We start from the raw sequence: 24,144 nt of genomic DNA, 5'->3' as shown, positions 1-24,144 counted from the left end.
TAAAAAAAAAATAATGCCAACAACAAAAACCGTATTTTGGAAAGTGACTTTGAAATAGACAGATTGATAGTATAAAAAGAATAAAAATGGAAATAATCAGAAAGATTTTTTCCTCCAGAAATGATGGCCTAAGTAATAATTTTAGGTAGTAATGTTTCTTTGTCCCCAAAGCCATAAATTTTAAATGGCATTTTAAATAAAATAAGATGTATTACTACTATAATATAAAATATTACGTTAACATCTATACAGACCCAAACTCAAGTCTAAATATAGCCCCAAATTTAACTAAAATTTCACATATTATTTTACATACTTTAAAATCATTTCCTAAAAACAATTTAAAAATAAAGAATGAATAAGTGGACTTATTTTTATGTATTCAATTAATCACTAGCAATCTGAAGATTTACTTTTTTTTTTTTTTCCTAGTTCTGAAAAGTTCTTAGCCATTTCTTCACCTAGAATTTCTATTATTGAACATTGTAGCCTCTCAGGCTATTCTCCTTGATTCTCTTAACTGTTCTGTCATATGTCTTAAACCTCTTTTATTTCTGTGTTGCCTTCGGGTGGAAGCATACAATCCTATCTTCTCGTTTACTAACCTCTCTCTTTGAGGATGTCTAGTCTAGAGAGTATCTCATCTGTTGAGTTTTTTCTTTTTCTTTTTCCTTTTAATTTTATCGTTGAGTATGCTTTGAATTTTAGAATCTCTAATTTTTGTTCATATACTTCTGTTCTTGTTTTATTTCTGCCCCATTTGTTTTGTGATTTCTTATTCTACCAGGAATTTCCTCTTTTATCTTTCTGAGTTTCCTAATCAAATTTATTTTAAATTTATTTACAGATTAGTCCTACAATTTTATTTGATCTAGAATAATTACATTTCTGATTATTGATTTTGTTTATTGTCTTTCTTCCTGCCATGCTTGCTTGCATGTTTAAGAATTTTGATTTGTAAGTTCGCTTACATGTTTTATTCTCTCTCTCCCCCACCAGCCACCCCATTCACCCTTCTCTGTCTTCTGAAGTTTTGAGATGACTTGGAGAGTCAAGTTCGTTCTTACAGTGACGGTTTGTGGCTCCTCACTGTTTTTGGCAACATACTGACCTAGTTCCTAAGCTAGAACGTGCCTCGGCTCAGGTACTGACTGCCAATGTGCATCTATTCTATCAGCTTCCCTAGTGACTTTGCACACCCTTCACCCTAAGCAACAGTTTGAGTTTTTAAGCCTCATTTTAAAAGTGGTGGGTGTTTCCTCTACAGCATCCATATTTAAGCAATTAGCCAGTTTCCCGTATTCTACCTCAGAAGCAAGAATACATATCTGTTATTTTAGTGTTTATCTTTAAATTTTAAAACACACACAGACATACACGCAGTGTTTTCTAAGAAAGTCTGGAGTTATTTTCTATTTCTATGTTCTCCAAAAGAAGGCAAGGACTTCACTACATTTTAGTTATCTATTAAACAATGTCTGTATTTCTGAGTACAATTAAATTTATCTATTTTTTAGCACATTTATGTACTTAACTTTTGTTTTTAAGTATTTATTTTATATATATTAGAAATGTGGTCATGATGGGTGGAAGTGTTCAAAGCTTATGCTTAATGTCGCTGACTTAATCCTTCTTCAACTCTCTAAAACTAATACTTTTGCAGAGTTAAAGAGTATGGAGCGCGCTAGCCAGTTTGGCTCAGCGGTTAGAGCATCAGCCCGCGGTCTGAAGAGACCCGGGTTCAGTTCCCGCTAAGGTCACATAAGGTTGCAGTTTGTCCCCCGCCCCTGTTGGGGTTGTGTGGGTGGCAGCCAATTGATGTGTCTCTCTCACATCAATGTTTCTCTCTCTCTCTCTTACTCCCTCTCGCTCTATCTGAACATGAATGTAAAAACCTCCGCAGGTGAGGATAAAAAAAAAAAAAAAGAGTATGGAGAGATTTTTACATGTTTACTGGTCTAGCATACAGATTATCACAGGATTGTAGTATATCAAATGAATAAATGGAATGGTCTCTAAAAAATAGATTTATGCTTAAAATAATGTTAATAGTATAACATTAGTAAAGAAAATATTTTTAAAAAAGTATTCACTACTTGATATTCTTTCTCTCCTTGATACAACTATTCTGGTTTATACACAAATATATTTGGCAAAGCAATGATATCCCTTCAATTTGTTCATATTGGAAAATTATGCAATTATTATACATCATTGCCGTATTTCATGGCATTTTAGGACTCTGGAATTACTTTTAAAGCTTGCACCAGAGTTTCTGATGACAAATTTCTGTCCTTTGAGATGGGTTTGATTTTTAACAATGACTAAAAGTCAATGAGAAACAAGTTTCTAGATCTATTATTTAAGCTGAGTGATACAATTTTAGATTATTAAAAATAACATTTTAGAATATAAATGATAGAGTAAGTTTGTCTCTTTTTGTGATTTATGAATTGGGCCAACAGAGTTTCAAAAGAAGTACTTCAATAAAGTTCTATAGCATCATTCCAACCTTCTGAAGCAATTAGTTTGGTGGAAACCCTCATTTAAATAGTAGATTCTGACATATTTGTTGAAAAAAAAATCAATAAAATTATCTAATCTTTATGCCTTAAGAAGTGGAAAGGAATTCCACTGGATGCTTCAGTTCTGTTTCATTATTATTATTATTATTTTATCCTCACCCGAGGACATTGTTTTTGCATTTATATTCAGATAGAGTGGGAGAGAGAGAGGGAGAAAGAGAGAGAAACATCGACGTGAGAGAGACACATCAATTTGTTGCCACCTGCACAACCCCCAACTGGGGTCGGGGACGAACTGCAACCAAGGTACGTGCCCTTAGCGGAAACCCTACCAGGGACTCTCCGGTCCGCAGGCCAGTGCTCTATCTGCTGAACCAAACTGGCCAGGGCTGATGGGTTCACTTTTTAATGATATTTTAATAATCTCTTTAAGAAAACATTGGTCTCTGACTTCAGTTACTTAGTTTTACTTTATTGACATATCAATAAAGTCATTATTTATTCCTAAAGCTTCAGTTTCTCACATTTCCTATGCCACTTACTACAACTGATCAATAGAATGGGCAAGAATAGAAAAGAAAGGTTTTCTGTTTTTCTTGTTTGTTTTTTAAAGAATTCAAAGAAAGCATCTTAGATTTCCTTCCAGTTAAAGATAGTCAGGGAATCATTTTTAGTTGGGATTTGAGAATTATCTATAAGTACAGAATTCCAATTTTAATAAATCAAACCCTTAAGTTTTTTGTTTTTTGTTTTGTTTTTTTTTTTGAGGTAGGGGAAGGGAGAAAGAGAGAGAGAAACATCAATCCGTAGTTTCGTACATGTCTCAACCACGGTTTAAACATGCAACCTAGGTTTATGCCCTGACTGAGAATCAGACCAGCAACCTTTCTGTGCACACCACGACGCTCTGACCAACTGAGTCACACCAGTCAGGGTGACCCCTGAGCTTTCAAAATATTTTTTAGGCACTGCCTTGGTTCCATCATTTTTAAATTTAATTTCCTGAATTTATATCCAGAACATTGTCTATAAACATTTCTATTTCAATCATGAGAACTAACTCTGACTTCAGTTGAGAGGGATTGAAGGAATTGCTTTAAAGTAATTTTTGTATTCAAGTAGGAAGTTTGGGCGTCCACTTTGTTCCCATGATAAAGCAACTTGTCTGGTATATTTTGCTTACTCTCTTCCTAGAACCACCTCTCTGACCCCACCCCGCACATTTTGCTAGAAAGTCTAGCACCATGATGGTACACATATCACTTAAAGAATACATGTGATGAAAATTCATGGAATCATCTGAATCCTTTCTTATACATAGCAGGTTGATCTCACCAAACACCATGTATAGTACAACCAATGAAAATGGAAATCATTTTTACTCCATCAATAGATTATTCAATGTGATAAATGAATCTAAAGTACTATCGTTAAGCATCTTAGCATATTCTTGGGCTACTGATGAAGAAATATCTTCCTAATGATATTGATAATATAGCGGCTTACTTTCAGGTGTATGTTTTTGGTAAACAAGCATAAATTTCTAACACCATAGCATTCTCCTGTATACACATACATGCACACTTACACACTCCAAATACATGTAGTATCAAATGAACAACTATAAGATCCATTCATTTTGCTTATGAAAAGTGTAAGTTAGCATTCACAACAGTGATTCGCATAACCTTTACTACTAATGATGACTGAGAAAAGGCTGAAATAAGATAATGTACAAAAGATGCGCTGGTATTTATCATTTATATCCAAACCCTTATTTATAAATATTGATAAGGTTTTGAATAGAACTATACTTATATATATTATAATTATGTAATACTGATCACTGATAGGGTTAGCTATAGTGCTTCTATCTTAGATGACATGATTTAAAGGAGAAATGATGCATTACAAACACTTCTAGGATCTTACTGTTGAAGGTTTCTGTTAACATTTTGAAGGAGAGCTATTCATTTGTAATGCATTGGTCATATTGCTAGAGAATGTTTAGAGTGTATCCAAGTACTAATCAGATTGACATTTTGATTTTGCATGTTTTCTTCAGCAAGGAAGAGTATCAAATATTTCTATTTTAAAAATGGGAAAACAATAACAATTACTGGCACCTACATAATTCCCCTCACTCCATGCCATTATGAAAATGAATGTTTAATTTAAAATAGAAGTGGAAGTGCCCTGGCCAGTGTTGCTCAGTGGGTTGGAACATTGTCCTGGGCACTGAAAGGTTGTGGGTTCGATTCCTAGTCATGGCCACATGCTTAGGTTGCAGGTTTGATCCTGGGTCGGGGTGCATACGGAGGCAACCAATCAATGTTTATCTCACATTGATGTTTCTACCTCTTTCTCTCTTCCCTTCCTCTCTCTCTGAAATGAATAAAAAACATGTCCTCAGGTGAGGATTAAAAAAAAGAGAGAGAGCGGTGATAGATCAGGACTTTTCCCTTCTTAAAAAAAAACAAACAAAAAAAAAAACAATAGAAGTGGAAGGAAGCTTTAAAATGGGTATCACCACTATTACACAATAGCAATAAATGCTCATAGAATTTGATGTGTTTGTTATTATAGGAGGTCTGAGGGCATTGTTTGTTGTGCCAGCTCTTTATGGGGCAGGAAACGGTGAGAAAGGTGGTTAAGATGTTTGGCTTCCCAGAGCTCACCATGAGGAGACTATCTCTTGTACTGTGAGGTCACGTCTCACCTGAAGAGTTTGTCTCCACACCCATGAAATCTCATTTTCTCTGCTGACACTGCCAATTTAAATGGATTTTGTATGTGATGTAGACAGATGTCTGCTAAGAGTTGGACTGACGTCTTTAACACTTTCCAGAGGGTGGTGGTTTTAATACTTAAGTGGTAGTTACCAATTCTGACTCTTGGCCTGAGAAGTCCAATGTCTGGGCTCTTCAAAACTTGACTAATATTGGTACACAGGCTAATTTCTTAGAACCTTTTTCTATAATGAGTAAGAAGGAAAAACTAAACATGTTTCTTAGTTGACTCTTCTTAAATGTGGTGAAGTTAATTATTCATTTAGAGAGAGCCCTCTCTGCCCCAGAGTGATGATGACAGGTGTAGTCAAAAATAGTAGAGCACCTCCCTCTATTCCATATTCTGTGCACTTTCTGAGCGAATCTGTTTCATGGAACATTTCCAAGTGGCTGAATTCTCGCTTTTCAGCACTTCTTAAGGCATACAGGGCAAGCAGAATTCCACAGAATTATATTTACAATCTTAATGAACGCAAATCTTACATATGGCTGCAAAAATTCATAATTGGTGTAGAATTTAGCCTACAAAGCGTATTTCTCGCACATAATCACTTGAGCTCTTTATTTCTCTCCAGGACTATCAGGCAAAAGACTTCCTGTGAGCAGTCTTCTGCTTTTCTGAATGTGTTGAGCCTTGGAGAAAAATAATCTCAGCTCAACACCCAGGCTAATAAGCACCTCTGTTCTAACTCTTAACGCCTTTGCCTCTGGCAACTGTGGTCAAGACATCTTCACTTCCTGCTTTCTAGTCAAAGCTGCAGACTAATGTTTTCCTGAGGTATAGCTGTCAGCGAAATTTACCCCTGCTCTGGGGGTGTCGCTGTGCTCTTCCTATTTTCTCTGTTCTAGCTGCACCAATTTCTAATGTTTTCTCTGGCTTGCATTCTGTTCACTCAGTCCTCTAAGGTGCATTCTCCCAAGCATTTCACCCAGATCCTGTGTATCACTGCCCGAGTTTAATTTAGGATACGCAATTGTGCTAACAAGTCAATAGCACCTACTGGCCTTGAGATAATCAGTGAACAGTACCAGTGAATTGGTTTCTAGAATATTTACAATGTCGAGAGAAGACTCAGTGCTCGGTGGTGAGATGTTCTCTGTGTTAGCAAGAAGTGTTAGATCTTATTTTGGAATAAAAGTTTTGGATTCCAAGTGATACCGTTGTAATTAGCTAGTTATTAATAATAGGAAAGAAGCAAAGGGAAAGCATGCATTATAGGCATGTTCCCCGTAAAACACTGGGGAAAGGGGACTGGACAAAGGGAAGATAGACACATGCCCAGTGAAGCTGGGATGACTAGGGAAGCTGCTTGCTGTCAGTCACACTTGGGAACCAAGGTGTTTAGCCAGAATGGGTGTGGCCACGCAAACTCCAGAAGATTTGGGAGATATAATCCCCGGGACAAAGAAGTTCTTTCTCTCGTGGCTCCTCTTGGCTCTCTTGGGACTCGAGGAACTCTGGGCTGTGGGGCTCTTTTGCTTCTGCTTCCCTGGATTCACTGGGCCATGTGGACCCCACACACAATGGACTAGTTGACTGTAACTAGCCCAAGGCTGAACTGGACCCTGCTCCAACATGGAAAGAAAACTGGGCACTGGCTTTGCTTCTTGTTTTACTAAAATCCCAGCTACACTTCAATGACTAGACTAAGGAATATGGGACTTTAGAAACACAGGGATTTAATGCCACACAAATAAAAGTGACTCATTCTCCCATGTGAGTCTCAGAAAATTCTTTTTTTAGGGATGTCGTAAGAAGTCCACCCTCAGTAGCACCCAGTGGGGAAGAGGACTTCCACTTTCTCTAGTAACACAAAGAAATACTTAAAATGTCTTAATATTAGAACATTTACCCAAAGTATAAATTAAGATCAAGATGAAATATTAAGAAGTAGGAACTAACAAGTTTACACCTGCATAGGCTCCTAAGACCGAAGGCATTATGGAATTATTTTTAAATTAAGAAAAAAAGAATTTGAAATAAAAGGCAGAATTTAAACCTATAGGAGAAAAGTTAGGTAGCCATATAAATAAATTAAATGTTCACCAAGGCTGCCCTGGCCTGTGTGCTCAATGGTTAGAGCAATGGCCCACACATAGAAGGGTCATGGGTTTGATTCCTGGTCAAGGGCACATACCTAGGTTGCAGGATGTTTCTCTCTCTCTCTCTCTCTCTCTCTCTCTCTAAAAATCAATGGGGAAAATATTTTCAGGTGAGGATTAACAACAATAAAAAATTTTCACCAAGGCCTAAAAAAGCCCACTCCTTTTTGTTTTGTTTTTGTTTAGAATCTAATGCTGTCCCTAAGTCAGAGTGTGAAAGAAGAAAATGAAAATATCGGTCAAACAGGCTGTTTGGGCACTACCAGCCTTCACCCAGAAAATGGTTCTCACTGTATTCTAAGGAAGAGCGAGGCCTGCAAACCTCATATTTTGATTTCCCATGTCCTCCTCTGTCATTTAAATAATTCTTAAAAAGAAACAACAAGCCCCAAATGAAGTCACTTTTATTAAGCCTTACCAAGACTTAATTCCTGCCAAGACTTAATTCCTGTCCTTCCTAATTTTTGTAATTTCAGCTTCTACCAGGAGTGGAGTTTTGTTTTTTTAATTTATTTTTATTATTATTTTTTATCCTCACCCGAGGACATTTTTGCATCTATCTTCAGATTGAGCGGGAAGGAGAGGGGGAAGAAGAGAGAGAGAGAGAAACATCGATGTGAGAGAAACACATTGACTGGCTGCTACCCACACAACCCCAATCGGGGCCAGGGACAAGCTGCAACTGAGATACGCGTCCTTAGTGGGAACCGAACCCGGGACTCTCTGGTCCACTGGCTGATGCTCTAACTGCTGAGCCAAACCGGCCAGGGCCAAGAGTGGTGTTTTAAACCAATCAGTTTGGGATTTCCTAATCAACACTAGTCAAGCAATCTGCCAGATAAGACTCTTGCCTGCCTTCCCCCAAACAAAGGTGACTCTGCCTGAAACAATCCTGTCTTTTCTTTCGCTAATACCTTTCTTGTCCCTCCAGTTTCTGCCTATAAAAACCTTCTATTTTAGACAACTTCTCTGGGGACCTCTATTCACTAGATAAAAGGAGGGGATGGTGTGCTGCCCTATTCATAAATTGTTCAATAGAGCCAGTCAGATCTTTAAAATGTGCAAGTCTGAATTTTTGTTAACATTAGTTTTAAGAAATAATACATTGCAATTTCAGAATGAGTCATGTAAAACCAGAGCCCTTAGTTTATTGAGAAAAGGTTTGTGTATTTGATTTAAAATTTCTAAGCTTTAATTATTTCATTATAAGCTGTGTACTTAATGATTATGTTTAATTATGTAAAAAACAATATTTTTTTACCCTATGCAAATAATGTGTTTATCAGACTGCTGAGAGGATAGTTATTACAATCATCAAAATCTTTTCTGTACAGAGAACAAAATGTACACAGTGGTTCACATCTGAATGTAGGGCAGCTACAGGTTATTTGATTTCTTTTACTTCCCTATACTTTTCAAAATTTCTGTTATAGCTTATACATATATATTTTTTTATTTGATGTTAATTAAAATAATGTTTGTTTTTCAAGTGCTTTCTTGCAACTTTTTAGGAACTTTTATCAATAAAGATAAAAGACTAAAACGCATTGCTTTGTTTTGTGTTTTTACTCTCTTAATATAGATGTCTTTTTTAAAAAAAACCTTGCTTTAGGTAAGCTCCTATTTGGGCCTTTATTCAACCTCTTACCAATTAGCCCATAGTTCATTTCACTCTAAACATTTCATTTTTGCGTTTGCACTTTCACTATTCTTTTAACAACTGTGGGCTGCTGAAAATGCTGTGCTTGGTCAAGCAGAATGGGTTAGGAAGGGAGTGTTCTAGATGTTGGCAGGGAAGACTGTCACTGTTTGACAAACAGCGGTGCAATTTGAGATTCAGCACTTTCCTTTCCAGTTTAAAAAACTGCATCATGTGTCATCCCATGGACTGAGAGGTCCCGGTTCGATTCCCAGTCAGGGCACATGTCCAGGAGGCTCGATCCTCAGTAGGGTGCGTGCAGGAGGCAGCCAATCCATGTCTCTCTCTCTCACATCAATGTTTCTCTCCCTTCCTCTCTCTCTAAAATATCAATAAAAATGTATTTTTAAAAACTGCATCATAAAATACAAGTTAAATCATGAATGACAAAGAGGTGAGGGATTTGTCTAAGAAAGTAAATGTATGTTAGAGACACTGAGAGACTCCATTTTTGTCTTTTGTTAAAAACTCTACAGTGAGATTAGACCATTATACTCTACTTCCTTGTTATTGTTTTTCTTCAAATAGCATTGCATTCCTGCCCTTTACAGATTACACTGCTGCCAGGCAAACCGCCTATGGTGTTGGCCTTCAGCAGTGTGGCTCCTGGGTCTGTTGTTCCTCTTCTTATTGTTCTCAGTCCTGCCATATTGCTTCAGCCACAAGACTAGCCAAAAGCTAGCAAAGACCACAAGGCTGAGGATATCACTGTCTTTCTCGACTAGCATGGATTTCTTGGTTAGTCTGATGACTCCATTTCCAGTTCTTTTCTAAAGCTCATATCTCAAAAGCCAGGGTGCTGACTTCAAATAAGCTATTATTAGTTTAGTCCCGTGTCCTGACTCTGATAAGTGTCCCATGTGCAACAAGAGACCAGTAGCTGGTCAAGCCTTCTAATTGTGCAGCTCTTTGAATCGCATGGGGCATTGTTATATGCAAGTTTTTTTCTTTTTTAATCCTCACAAAATCTCTCAGAGTTGGACATCATCCCCATGTTAGAGACTTAGCCAGAGTCATGTTGGGCAAGTGGCTGATCTCAAATCCTTATCTTCATGCACCGTTCCAGTGCACATTAGTCCTTTTTTTGTTTGTTTGTTTTGTTTTCAATCCCCCAGGACATCTTTACTATGCCACCACAGTCCTCTGAGGCCAAGAAAAAACATGGAGGGAAGAGAGGAAAAAAGGCTTTTCTGATATATAACAAATTAAACATTTTTATTTATTGATTGATTTTAGAGAGAGGAAGGGGGAGAGAGAGAAACATCAATTTGTTATGCATTCATTGGTTGCTTCTTATATGTGCTCTGACAGGAGCTCAAACCCACATCCTTGGTGTATCAGGATGATACTCTAACCAACTTAGCTACCTGGCCAGGGTGATAAATGAAAAATGGAAAGCACTGATGGTATGAAAATACATTTGAGTTAAAAAACATTCACCATACCTTTTAAATGGATTCTTAGAGGACTTGCTTTTACCCTGAAACTGCTACTTTGCCTGGTCAGCCTCCTTGGTGTAGGGAGAGTATGCCCAAGGAGCATGCCAGGGGCTGCTGAAGCTCTCCACTTGGGACAGTGTGATCTCAACTATTTCTACCTTGTGGTTGTGTGATTTGTTGCACTGCTGTTAGCCCTGAGAGCCAGCTCTGTTTGTGGGGTTTCCCCTGTCCTGCCTTCTTGGGCAGGTGTACCGTGTTAAAAATAACAAATGATCCCATCCGCTGTTTATGCTCATGCTTTAGGTGTCAAGTTTAAATAAGGAAGTCTTAACTGGCAACTACAATGACCAGTGTGTAGTATTCACACCTCTCTGAGATCACAGGCCACGTCTAGTTTCCAGTTTGCTAGATTCTTTTGGAAGTTACAGTAGTTATCAAATTCAGTGAGTTTTAATACTTTGGGCTTATCAAATAAATTCAAGTTAGTGTTATCAGGTATTTTAGAAGTCAAATCAATCCATAGGCTTAATAGCAAAGGACAGTAAGGAAATCAAGAAATCTCTGAGTGGTTTTCAGAATGAATTGCTTACAGTCTCACCCTTAGGAACAAGTAAAATATAAATTGTATTTATTTATATACATATAATTTTGAATATACAATTCTATACGTATATATACATGTGTGTAAATTATTTTCCGCTGACCCCAGCAGACGCCAGGATTTCCAGAGGAAGTGATATGAAGACATCAGAGGCATTAGGGCTCTGGTGCTATGTACCTGTGTTCACCATAGTCTCCTATGGAACACTTAAGACCTGTATTTGTGAAACACTCACAGTTGATTCTGATAGTCAAAGCCTCCTTTCAAGAAAGTCTGTTATTTCTATTTGGAGAAAAAGAAATTAAAAAAAAAAAATCAAAACCAAAAAACATCCTAGGCCATTAATCTTTATTTCTTTCTCCTGTGGTACTGTCTGCATAACAGTTATTACTATTGGAAATTGCCCATTTTTCATTTGTCTATTTCCAATCATTCACCCATTGTACACATTCCACAAGATCAGAAACATTGCCTTTTTTACTTTGCATTAAATAAAGATTGTTGAATTATTAAAAACAACATCAAAGAGCACCTTAATGTTGAGACCCAGTACCTTTATTTTTTTATATTTATTTATTTATTTATTTATTTATTTATTTATTTATTTTTGTGGTACGTGTCCCTAGCAGGAACCGAACCCGGGACTCTCTGGTCTACAGGTCGATACTCCAACGCTGAGCCAAACTGGCCAGGGTGAGACCCAGTTCCTTTAAATGATTTAAACATTTCCAAAACAGCAATAAATGAATCTGAATAGAAACCCAGGTCTCCTTGCAGCTGCTCTTCTCTGTGTGGATTACTTTGAGGGATCACCTACTCAAGTACATTCATCCAAATAGTATTTATTGATTGCCTCCTCAGGTGTTGTTATGAATGCAGAAAGTGCAATAGCGCTGTTCTTGCCTCAAGGAATTTATTATCTAATGAGAACAATAAAACCTACCTACTGAAACTACTCCCCCAAATGATTGCTACCCCGAAGTGAATAAAACTGCTGAATCTTTGGCATATCCATCACTGACACAATACAATTTGACAAGAAGTCAATTATATTTCACAGTCTAGCTATTTATAGATTACCAAATTTATCTACTTGTGTGTCTGTTATCAAATATATTGTTTAAGTCACTATGGGAACTTGATTAGAGTCTATGGCTCTTTGGATGGAATGATCAGATACGACTTCTTCCAGGTCCTAACACCATACCACCTTTTGTCACTCAATTCATTGATCCCCTAACAACCACTGTGAGAAAATGGTGAGAGGTGGACTGGAATGAACAATGAGTTAAATGTTCATTTCTAGGCTCTGAACCAAGGCCTGAATTTGTCTGTCTAATGACTTGAGGATTATAGTTGTTAACATAGGGCAGACAAAAATTCCATGTTGTCAGCAAAACTTTGATGGTATCAAAATAAAACGAGTCATGTAATTTCAGCTTTTGAAGGTGGGGCTTGAGAAACCAGAAAGCAGTCTTTCCTAGCCAGCAGGGGGGAGATGGCAATGGCCTACCGGATTCAAACAGAGGGTTCCTCACTACAACACAGTCACGTGCCCAGACCACCCCCAGAGTGATCAAGCGTGGCGCATTAACAACAAAGGAAGAATTTCCTTTTCCTGGTCAATATTCAGAAGCACCACAAAGCAAACACCTCTGTCATGAATTCTGCAGTCTCAAACAGATCTAAGTTTCCAGGAGGAGGTGTTGCTGGACAGTTTCATTGCTCAGGGCTAATTATTCATATGAGGATCCACCCAGGAAAGTTGCTAAACTGGTTTGCTGGCTCTTTGGTGGACAGTTTTTAAAGAGACATTGCTACATTTGAACAGAGAATTTTATTTTACATAAAGTTATACATGGAAAGGACAGTGAAAAAAAAAAAGTAACCATGACAAAATAAAATAAATGGGACTTCTTTCATTTCCATTCTTAAAAACTGTATTTAAAAATGAACTGAAGAGCATGACGTAACTGTTCATCAAACATTCCACTCAAAAGGTGCATTTAAAGTTTTTTTATATGCAGTATTTTTAAGTTATGAATGAATGGAGATAAGTTAGAAATATGCCATGTATTGATGTGAGGGAAGCATGATAAAATATTACTGAATAAAAGCTGGTTTCGGGGCTCTACACACGTGCACATATGCTACACATATGCATAGCAAAAACAGCCTTTCTTAGATTGTAAAAAAAACAAAGACTATGAGTACTGGATTCCTTCATTATAATTCTCTTTTGAATAAAATTTGCTTAGCCAAAAAAGGGAAGAAAAAAATCCTTTTACAACAACCATTTTCACATAGTTTTCTGGGAACTTTGATTTGGCAGAAATTCTGTCTCCCAAGTACTTAAAAGGGGAGAGTTATAATTTAAAAATACAACTACGTTAACATTTTAACACGATTTAAAGAGCCGTAGTTCAGCCCCAAGAAAGCCCCAAGCATTCTCTAAATGACCCCACATCTCTTGGGTCTTTTAGAAATCTGCATCAAGAGCCCAGCATGATGCCTGAATCAGTATGTGCCTGAAAATGGTTCCTTGAATGAATTGCTAACTACATCTAAGGCTATCTTCTATTTTAATGAAGCAGGTCTTGAGTTGCATTTGGTGCATGAATATATCTGTATGTTTCTATGTATAATATGTGTTTTATGAATATCTGTCTTGCTGAATATAGCTATAAAGCCTATAGAAGAGTGAGCAGTAGAATGATGTGAGTGATCTAATAAGGATTTGCACTACATATTAAAACACTACCAATCTGAGATTCAGGTGTGTAAAGAAATTTCTTTAACATGCTTTAATATTGTCATAAACTTGAGTAAGAAGAGAAATAACATCTATTTGTAATATAGTATTTCCAGGCACTGTACTTTGCATAAATATTATCACATTTAATTGTCAAACAAGCCTTTCAGGTGTTATTCTGCACATTTTACAGAGATAAAGTTGAGGCTCAGAGAAATTCTCCAGTCAATATATGGGAAAAAAGACAAGGTCTGAACTTAGATCTTTCTAACCTTAAAGACAGTGTCCTCTATACTAACCTGTTTACATTTTTAGTCATTCATATCTTAGTACAAATTATTTTGTTCACATTTTAGTATGTCAATTTATTCTGATTTATTTCTTGCTAAATATATCAGTTTCCCTGAGAAAGAGGAGATTTGAGGAAAAGGAAGAGGGGTGGATAATTTTGAAGAAGGAATAAAAGTAGAAATCTCAGGTACTTTGGCGATGCTTTGTAAACACAGCATGAAGTTTTAAAGTGCTTAATGTCTTTGTACTTCTACTGAGGGCATCTTGTGGGAAAGAAAGGAAACACTGAGGGAACGTAAGAATAGTAAAGGCACTGTCTTAGAATTTGAACATATTTGTTTTTGTGTATTTTGTTTTTTAATCCTCACCTGAGGATATTTTTTCCCTTTATCTTCAGATAGAGTGGGAGAGAGGGAAAGAGAAGGAGAGAGAGAGAAACATCGATGTGAGAGAGACACATTAACTGTTGCTTCTCGCACGAACCTGACCAGGGCTGGGGCCGAACCACAACCAAGGTTCATGCCCTTGACTGGAATCAAAACCGAGACTCTTTGGTCCATGGGCCAGCACTCCAACCGCTTAGTCAAACCAGATCGGGCAGAACATATCTGGTTTTAAAAATGGGAAAGTAAGCAGCATATTATTAACTAGTGACATGATGCTGAATGCGTTCTTTTTTTTTTATCCTCACTTGAGGACATTTTTTTTTTCATTTATTTTCAGATAGAGCAGGAGGGAGGAAGAGAGATAGAGAAACATCGATGTGAGAGAGACACATTGACTGGTCGCCACCCACATGGCCCCAACCCAGGGCCAGGGACAAATTGCAACTGAGGTACACACCCTTAGCGGAAACCGAACCCGGGACCCTCTGGTCTGCGGGCCAACACTCTAATCGCTGAGCCAAAGTGGCAAGGGCTGAATGCATTCTTATTGGGAAAATTATTTATAATTTATATAGGTTAGCTTAAAGAAGCATAGCTTTGCTTCTTTAAAATTTATTTCATCTGCCTTTCCTTTAGGTAAGGCTTATATGAGGAAGTGAATGATGATTAAGAAGAATAAGAGTGGAAAAGCTGTCAGATTTGGGACAGAATACTTTCTGGATGGGCCAAGGACACCACTTCAACTCTAGTAACTTGGGTTTTGGAAATGAGAAAGGCAGGATCACCCATTTGTTCAGTAAGTCCATGGTGCATTTCTTTTGTGCATATCTATTTAGGAAGAATCAGTTGTAGTGGCCATCATTCAGTTTCTGCAGAACAAATCATAGCTTAGTAACTGAAGATTTACAGTAGTCCCCCCTTATCCATGGTTTTGCTTTTCAAGATTTTAGTTACCTGTGGTCAACTGCAGACTGAAAATACAAAATGGGAAATTCCAGAAATAAACAATTCATACATTTAAAATTGTGAGCCATTTTGAGTAGTGCAATAAAATCTAGTGCTGTGTGGTCCAGCTTTGTCTTGTCTGAGATGTGACTCATCCATTTGTCCAGCATATCCACCCATTAGTCATTCAGTAGCCATCTCAGTTATCAGAGTGACTGTCTTGGCAGCATCTACAATGTTTATGTTCAAATGACCTTTATAGTAGCCTGAGCTATGTCACAATGCCTATGTCATTCACCTCACTTCATCTCACCACATAGGCATTGTATCATCTCACATCATCACAAGAAGAATGAATACAGTACAATATTGTGAGAGAGACTATATTAATATAACTTTTATTAGCATATTGTTATAATTATCCTATTTTATTATTAGATATTGTTGTTAATCTCTTACTGTGTCTAATTTATAAGTAAAACTTTATCATAGGTATGTATGTACAGGAAAAAACACAGTACATACAAGATTTGGTAGCATTCATGGTTTCAGGCATCCACTGGGGATCTTGGAATGTATCCCCGCAGGTAAGGGGGGATGATGGTATTTCAATGCTAATAAATTAGACTTTTTCCCTATAATCATTAACCTCTGTTTTTCACTAGAGGTTCCAAGTTTTAATGTGCCCAGAGAATGGATGTACTTGAAGGCAGCTCATCAATGGTTAAGAACATTGGAAAGAGAGTCTTCCCATTTTTTCCCCCTTTTACTGCTTTTGGAGAAAGAAAAGGGAGAGGGAGAAAGAGATGGAAACATCCATGAGAGAGAAAATGAATTGGTCACCTTTTGCATGCCCCCCACTGGGGATTGGGCCCACAACCTGGGCATGTGTTATGACCGAGAATCGAACCGGTGACCTCTTGGTGCATGGGTAGAGGCTCAACCACTGAGCCACACTGGCCGGGTATTTGTTCAATTTTAAATAAGGCTCTACCACTTACTAGTCACATGACTTGAAGCAAGTTACTCAATGTATCCAAGCCTCAAGTGCCTCATCTGTAACGTGGGGTAATAAATTTACCAAACTCATGCAATTGTTGTAGAGATTAAAGAAGATGGTCCATGTAGTATGCTTAGTGTAGCACCTAGCATGTAGTAAGCTCTCAGGAAACATTACTCTTTTTCCCCAGGAATGGAATTGGAGGTTCCAACTGATCTTCAGTTCACATTCTAGTTAATTCTCCTAGGGAAGAGTCCTTCTGTGTTTCTACTTCTTCTAAAATCCAGAATTTAAACGGGAACATATACAAACTCCTAAGAGAAATATGACAGCAAAACATAAAGAGTTAAGTTTGGAAGTAAATAGGAAGTCGACCAAGTTGAAATCCCTTTCCAACCTGATGTCCTTCTTACACTTACACAGTGACTAGAATTCACTTGTTTGCTCTATGGAGCTTCAGGAACAGAGAGAAAATAGGACAAGTTTTGTCTATGGAGTTAGCCTTAAATACTCTTAATACCAAAAGGTTAAAAATTGAGAAATTCTAATAAAGAGCGGACATTATCTTCCAGAGAGTTAACATTCAGAGATATTGCAGTTGACCTTAATATAGGCTCCTGTACATAAAGCATATATGAGTTTTTGAATACACAGGAAGCATGAATATCTCTCTCCCTTATATACTCTTCTTATAAAGTATGCCAGAAAGTTCTCTGGTCTGGAGCCCCTTATACATGCACCTCCTGGTGTGAGAAAAACTCCCACCCCCAGAAAAAAGTGGGAACATCTTTGTGCTTAGGGGACATCCTTGTGCATAGAGACATCCTGTGCTTAGCTAAAGATTTTATAATCTCCAGTCAAATCTGTAGGCATCATTCATAATCCTTGCAAAGACTTAATGGGCCTGATGCTTCACTGCCTGTCCCATTAAAATGAAGTATTTACAGGTCTTAACCAATTGTTAAAATATATTTTAATAAAATAATTCTGTAATGTGACGCCAAGTATATTATTTCAAGTATTGCTGCTACTTTGGAATTTAATGTTTATTTATTTTCATTTGTTTATTTGTTTCTCTTTAATTGGCATGTATATTATTCATGATGTTTCATTGCTTACACACTCAAACAGTGATGATACTTTCTGCCATTTACACCAACTCATCACTCTGCAGAAGATGGCTAATTCAAAATCTTTTCTAGATGACATTGGATCATAAACTTATGCTAGATTTTATTTCCATTTATTTAAAAGCTTATTTGTGCCAATATTAAGTTATTATATATTCTCTCACTAGGCATTGGTAAATAATGGAAGAAGGTAGACAGGAGTTCAGAGCAGAGGGGTAGAGGGTGTGTCTCTGTGTGTGTATGGTGCATGTGTGTCTGAATATCAGGAATAATCTTCACAGTGGGTATTTTGTTGAAAATTATATGACTGCAAGTATTTTATGACCATTAAGATAATGTGACTATTCTGAGTTATTTTATTATCAAGTATCACCACTTTCTATTTTTTCTAACAAAGCAAGGTAAATTAGACATCAAAGCAATTTTTATTATTCATCAGTCTCCGCAGAAAAATAATTTTTGTAAATTAGCAATTGATGAGAAAAAGCCTAAAAAATAAAATTCCATCAAAAAAATTTTTTTTTGCTTCTGGGGCCTTTATGATAATTGAGTTTTTTTAAAAAAGAGGTTAAAAGAAAGCCAAAATGAAAATTACCAATTATTTCGAAGTGAAAAACAATCAGCTCACTACATATGCTTTGAGAAATAATCAAATAAACATATGTAGATTTAAATTAAATTATTGAAAAGCACAAAGAGTAAAAAGCACCAAACTTAGAGTATTAGAAAAAGATAAACAGAAAGAAAATAGAAATAGATTTGATTAATAACAAGTGTTTTGAAATAAATGACAAAATAGGAAAAAGATAACATTTATCTACATATTTATCTCTTTGTCAACTTCACCCCTCAGAGTTCTATCGCTAAAAATAGTTGAAGTGTTGTGAGTACAGAAAGATTTGAAGATATAAAATAACATGAATTTAAGGACTGACCATTCAAAATGATAAAAAAAAAATACTGAGGTTCAAACAAACAAATAATGGACTTCAGAGACACTGAAAAAGACATGATCATGATGAAATTCTATGATATAAGCACAACAGTAAACATTTGAAGTGGAACAAGCTATTAAATCATCAAACTTCTTTTAGGGAAGGACTGTTTATTTTTTTTTATTTCAGTAACAATATGATGTAGCATATTTCCCAATAGTTTCAGAATTTCAATAGACAAGAACCTCAGCGTAGTTGTCTAACACATCCACTATCAAGATACTATGTGATGTTGGAATTAATGGAGGATACATGGATGTACTCAGTTTATATTCTAGAATAGTTAATTAGTGCAGGCAAATATTTTTTTGAAAGAACAAATACATCTACGTTGTTTGATAATCTAGACATTTTCATAATATGATCAATCTTGATTTAAAGTAATGTTCTGAATTTACCTATTAAGTCTACTTACAAATACCTGCAACAATGAAAGCTCCTTGAGAAGCACTGACTGAAAAGTGCCTGGTACACCTATTAGGCCCTCAATAATATTTGTTGAATGAACAAGTAAATGAATAAGATACCAATTTCAAAGGTAAAGACTGAGCTAAGTTTGTAGAAGCAAAGAACCAATAAACAGTGAACTATAATTGTAAGTATTGCATATTTCTCTCTTATTCTATTATTGATCATGATTTAATTAATCTAGAAACAGCTTTAAAATCAAGCAAAAGATTTTAGCACACATTCATATTGTTCCTATATTGCTATTGAAAACATCTCTTTTCTTCTTTAATCATTCCTGTTTAGAAATATCTACTTTGAAGTATATTTAGACAGAAATACTCATTATGGACAGTTTTTTTTGTTTTGTTTTGTTTTTAATTTTAGAGAGAGAGAAAAGGAGAGGGAGAGAGAAAGAAACATCAATGTGAGAGAGAAACAGATTGGCTGCCTCCTGCACGCCTCCTACTGGGGATCAAGCCTGCAACACGGTCTAAGCCGAGACCTTTTGGTGCAAAGGAAGATTCTCAACCAACTGAGCCAGCCACACCAGCCAGGGCTATTTTGGACATTTTATTTTATTTTTTAATAATACAAATACATTTTATTTAAAATAAACAAAAATGTTTACACAGCTTAACAGGTCACTTGGAAACAAAATCTTATTTGACTGTTACTGAGCAAAAACAAAGATGAAGCATAAAAACCCTTCTTTTTTGATATGTATATGCAGATAAGTAGCAAGACACTACTTGTTTTTTTTTTTTTTAAACTGGCCTGGTCATAGAAGTGTAAACAATGTAAATGAATCCACCATTTCAGTTGTCCTATCATATCTACTTCACCTGTGTATTCTGAGATCACACATACACCTGCCAATATACCTGGGAAGGTTTGCTATATCATGGTTACGTTAAGGTTCTTGGCAGGCAGGACTGAGAAAAAGTAATTTGGATCAAGTTTTACATCCTATTTAGAACAAATCATTAGTATTCCCTTAACTAACAGGTTACAATAGAAGACACTGCCTGGAAGTCATCCTTTACACTATAGTTCATTTTCAGGTTTTATGATTTACATAGTTGTTTGATCCATTTGTTATAGTACAATCCTACCACAATGTATTAAAGCACAATTACCTAGTATTTCTTCATTTGCATTTTTCAAGTCTGATACTCTACTATATCCCTCATATGTCAGCAGTTCTTGAATATTAAAAAACAATAAAATAAATGGGTAAAACGCTGCTAAAATGCAGCTATCTACAACTATAATAGTACTAGATGGAAAGAAGATAATAAGGGAAGGAAAAAGCAAACATGTTCATGTGGTTCAAGACTTTGGATTTAAAAACAACTTCCCCAGAGAATCTGGCTATAATGGAATTTCCAGAAAACTTCCTTTGCCCAACAAAAGGACCTGAATAGCCACAATCCAAACTTCTGAAAACTACAGTTATGCAGTGCTATCACTGATGATCAAAGCAGTCGGAGGGAGAAGGATGAATGTGTCTTCCATTTGGCTATAGTTGGTAGCACAGCCTCTTTTGCTGTTGGTGGATCAGTATGAACCACAGAAGTACCAGGTGTGTTTTGAAGGACAGGGGTAGAAAAGCACTGAACATATTACCTGTTTATATCAGTAACAGGGCTTCATGGCAAGGAAAACTTTCTAAACAGTAAAATGACTCCAGGATAGAGCTCTCTCTCTATCACTGAAAGTGGCAGAATTTAAAAAAAAAATTTACAAGTAGATATAGTGAAAACAAAAAAAATTACAAGGCAGAGAGCACAAAAGTATCAAGACAATGCTATAGGTTCAACAGTATTCCATGGGGCTAGAAAACCTGTCAATTTTGAAAGCCTTAGCAAAATATCACTCTTGTTTATAAATCACTTATTTATCATATGGCCAGATGCTGAAACCTTTCTTTCCACATATTGAAGAATCTTGCCTTCCGCCTTTAAGCACTCTGCATTTCTTTGCCGGTGAGTATCTTGTTCCAGTTAATTTTGGGTGGGTGACCAGAAACTGGGAGCAATGCCTTGAATGTAGTGTCTAAAACTGATAGTTTTCACTAATTGCTGTCTGATACTCATTTTCTGCATATCCTATGATTGTAATAAACTCCTTGGCAGTTTGGACTTCATTCGAAACACAACTGAATCCTGTACATCTTTATGACTAACCAGTTGAACATTGCCATCTCCAGAATATGGTACCTGAATCTTAAGTACTCCAACCATGTGGGCTGTAGGTGGTGTGGTGGTGAACCTCCATTCTGATCTCCAGCAACCATTCCAGAAGTAAACTGATGGCTTTCAATACATGCAATAATGGTCTGTTGCCCATCTATAGTTTTAGCATGAACAGTACAGAAGCCGTTGGAATAATGATCTTTCACATAGGCCCTTAAAGCGCTATCGCCGGATTCTTTCCAAGACTTCAGACCTCCATCTACTTCCTCTGGCTGGAGGTCACTTGCTTCTTTCTGAAAATCTAAAAATCTGCTTTTACCCAGGTCACCGTGTTAAGACCTGCTCTTCATATTCTTCTATCTTCAAGTGTGAACTGATCCATATTATACTGGGCAAGTGCATGCTCCACCCCTTCCCTGTGGAGATTGTCATTATTAAGTAGTAGCCAAACACTGTTGAGTACTTCATTAAATTCCCCTGGAGGTGCATGAGTGATGAATTTAGCAGCTTTGTGAACCTTCTCTTCATCCGACACCCAATCCTTGAAGTTGGCCATCTTCAGCTCTCTCCATTTTGGACATTTTAATAGAACAAAAGGTTAGTGAAGACAGATACCAAAATTCTTCCGCAAACATTTCTATAAACCAGATGATACTCAACACTTAAAGTACTTATATTATCTTTATGTATGTAAAATTGAGTCATTTTAAAAATACAAATTCAAAATTTTCTCCAAATGAAAATAAGAGTTTTAGATATTCCTTTTTACAAAAGGTTGTGGTTTTTCAGCAATTAAACTCTTGTGATTTTAAAAAGACCATTAATATTTTTTCCCTAATGTCTGGTTTGTTAATTAGAGAAGAATATTTTCCTGTCAGTTTTTGGTGATGGTTGAAATAGATGCAAATTTGCTATTATAAGGTATTGTATTCAAGTTATAGTTGTAAATAATTAAAACACTAAGCATGAAATTTATAAGTTTCACTGATCAAAACTGTGACACTGTAGCTACTAGATAAAATATGGAGCAATTGATTTAAATTTCAGAAAATAATCCACAGATTGTATTACCTAAGACATTTAATGCCTACACTTTTGTCCAAAGCTCTTTTAAAAAATTTTAATAAGTATCAAATTATAGTTGTTAATGCATAAGATAGAAAGATGGAAAAGCAAATGCTACTTCTAGACTAAATTCTCTTTATATCTATAACAGGACCATATTTACAAATTGCACTGTATCACTTTGGCCAAAAACAATTCATCCTTCTTTTAAAAAATCCATATGGAAACAGAAAACAAATGAAAAATAAAGCCACATGAAATGCGTCATGTTGATAGGCAATCACGTTGGCTCAGTCTCTGCCCTTCTGCTCAACTCTCCACTGCTCCTGAAACTATCTTTCAAGCTTGTGGTGTCAACTCTCACTTCTGTGCCAAGGTTCACAAAGGCATCCCTGTCATGTTTTCTTATCTTGCTGCTATTCTCGTGTTTCCATCTTTCTACTGAATGTGACATTGTCACCCTAACACGCTCAGTTCCAATCTAAGGTCAGCCACACTCAGAATAAACAACTGCACTTGAACCTCCCAATTCCTGTGGTTAGGAGACCCCACCATGCACACTCTGGTGGGGTGGCCCCAGACCTGAGTTTCTGCTAATGACTCAGTGACCATAGCAGAGTTCACATCTAGCTATGTATGCATGAAACCGAGAATCATTTTGATGCCTCTATTTTTTCCTCTTCATCCAAGACTTGTCAAGTGTTCCCGTTACCTTAAACTCTTCCTTTTTATTCAAAATGCCAGAGTCCAAGCCCTGACCTCCATGGCTTCCCTGCTGTATTACAGGTTACTTATTACCCAGTTCCTCTCCAATTCAGTCCATCGTGGAAAATGCTGTCAGACTTGTCCCAAGAATGTCTGCTCACCATGTCATTTTTCTGCCATATCCAGACTATGAGGTAAATGTAACACAACTGGGGCACAATGTCAAATACACAAAAATGTAACTGTATTTCTAATTAGTGCCACTACAAGTCCATATTCCATCTCAGAGCAGGGGAAAAAACACTATGTAGAGACATGTAGGTAAATGCATTCAAATTCTATGATTTCTCAGTCAATTCAGGACTAAAACTCTATCATTTTAGGGATGAAGTCTTCTCTCCTCATGCTCATTCTTCTTCCTTGGTAGTGTATTCATGGACGGGAGAATTTTCAGGTGTTCCTGGGGTGGGTTGTATGTTCTTCAGCAGGGTCCTACACACTTATGTCCATGGAAGCTACTCATTTTGTCCATCGCCAGGCAATGTCTCTGCAAGACAGCAACAGAAAGCCTCTACAAGAAGGGCTTAAGGGATAGCAACCTGGTAGGAAGACAGGCCTATGAGATTTAGCCTATCGCGAGAATATTGCTTTTACTTAAAAGCATATGTTTATTTGAAGTAGCTTAACGTTAATTTGCAAGACATATAAACTTTTTACTTACATTGAATTTTTATTAAACTCCTTGCTATAAATTCTCGTTGTCCCTGCCAAAAGAATCTGCAGAACTGTTGTCTCCTCCCAGCAGCTAATTTTCATACTTTTCCCAGGATCTTGCACATTTCAAGGACTTTCTTTCTCAACCACACTTTAAACTACTCAGACTTAAGCACAGGGATAATATAAAAAATATTTAGCAACCAAATGATCACAAGCGTAGAGCAATCAGCAAGGACGCCAGCTGGAGAAGAGTGGGTGGGCTAACTTCGTGCATCCTGGCTGTGCATCAGCCTGGGGTCTGTGTGACTTTGGATCACTGTACCAGGCTCAGGAGGCCCCCCACTCTACCATCTGGTA

At 36.7% G+C, this 24,144-nt stretch overlaps 1 pseudogene; it reads right to left on the bottom strand.

Moving 5' to 3' along the window:
- Positions 1–21,065: 21,065 nt before the first annotated feature.
- LOC118619124 lies at positions 21,066–21,856 on the bottom strand (annotated as a pseudogene).
- Between the last annotated feature and the right edge of the window lie 2,288 nt (positions 21,857–24,144).

This window comes from Molossus molossus, unplaced genomic scaffold (genome assembly GCF_014108415.1).
Source record: "Molossus molossus isolate mMolMol1 unplaced genomic scaffold, mMolMol1.p scaffold_m16_p_6, whole genome shotgun sequence".
NCBI classification, from domain to species: domain Eukaryota; kingdom Metazoa; phylum Chordata; class Mammalia; order Chiroptera; family Molossidae; genus Molossus; species Molossus molossus.
The sequence above is the reverse complement of the archived record's forward strand: the minus strand, read 5'-3'. Positions and strand labels throughout refer to the sequence as shown.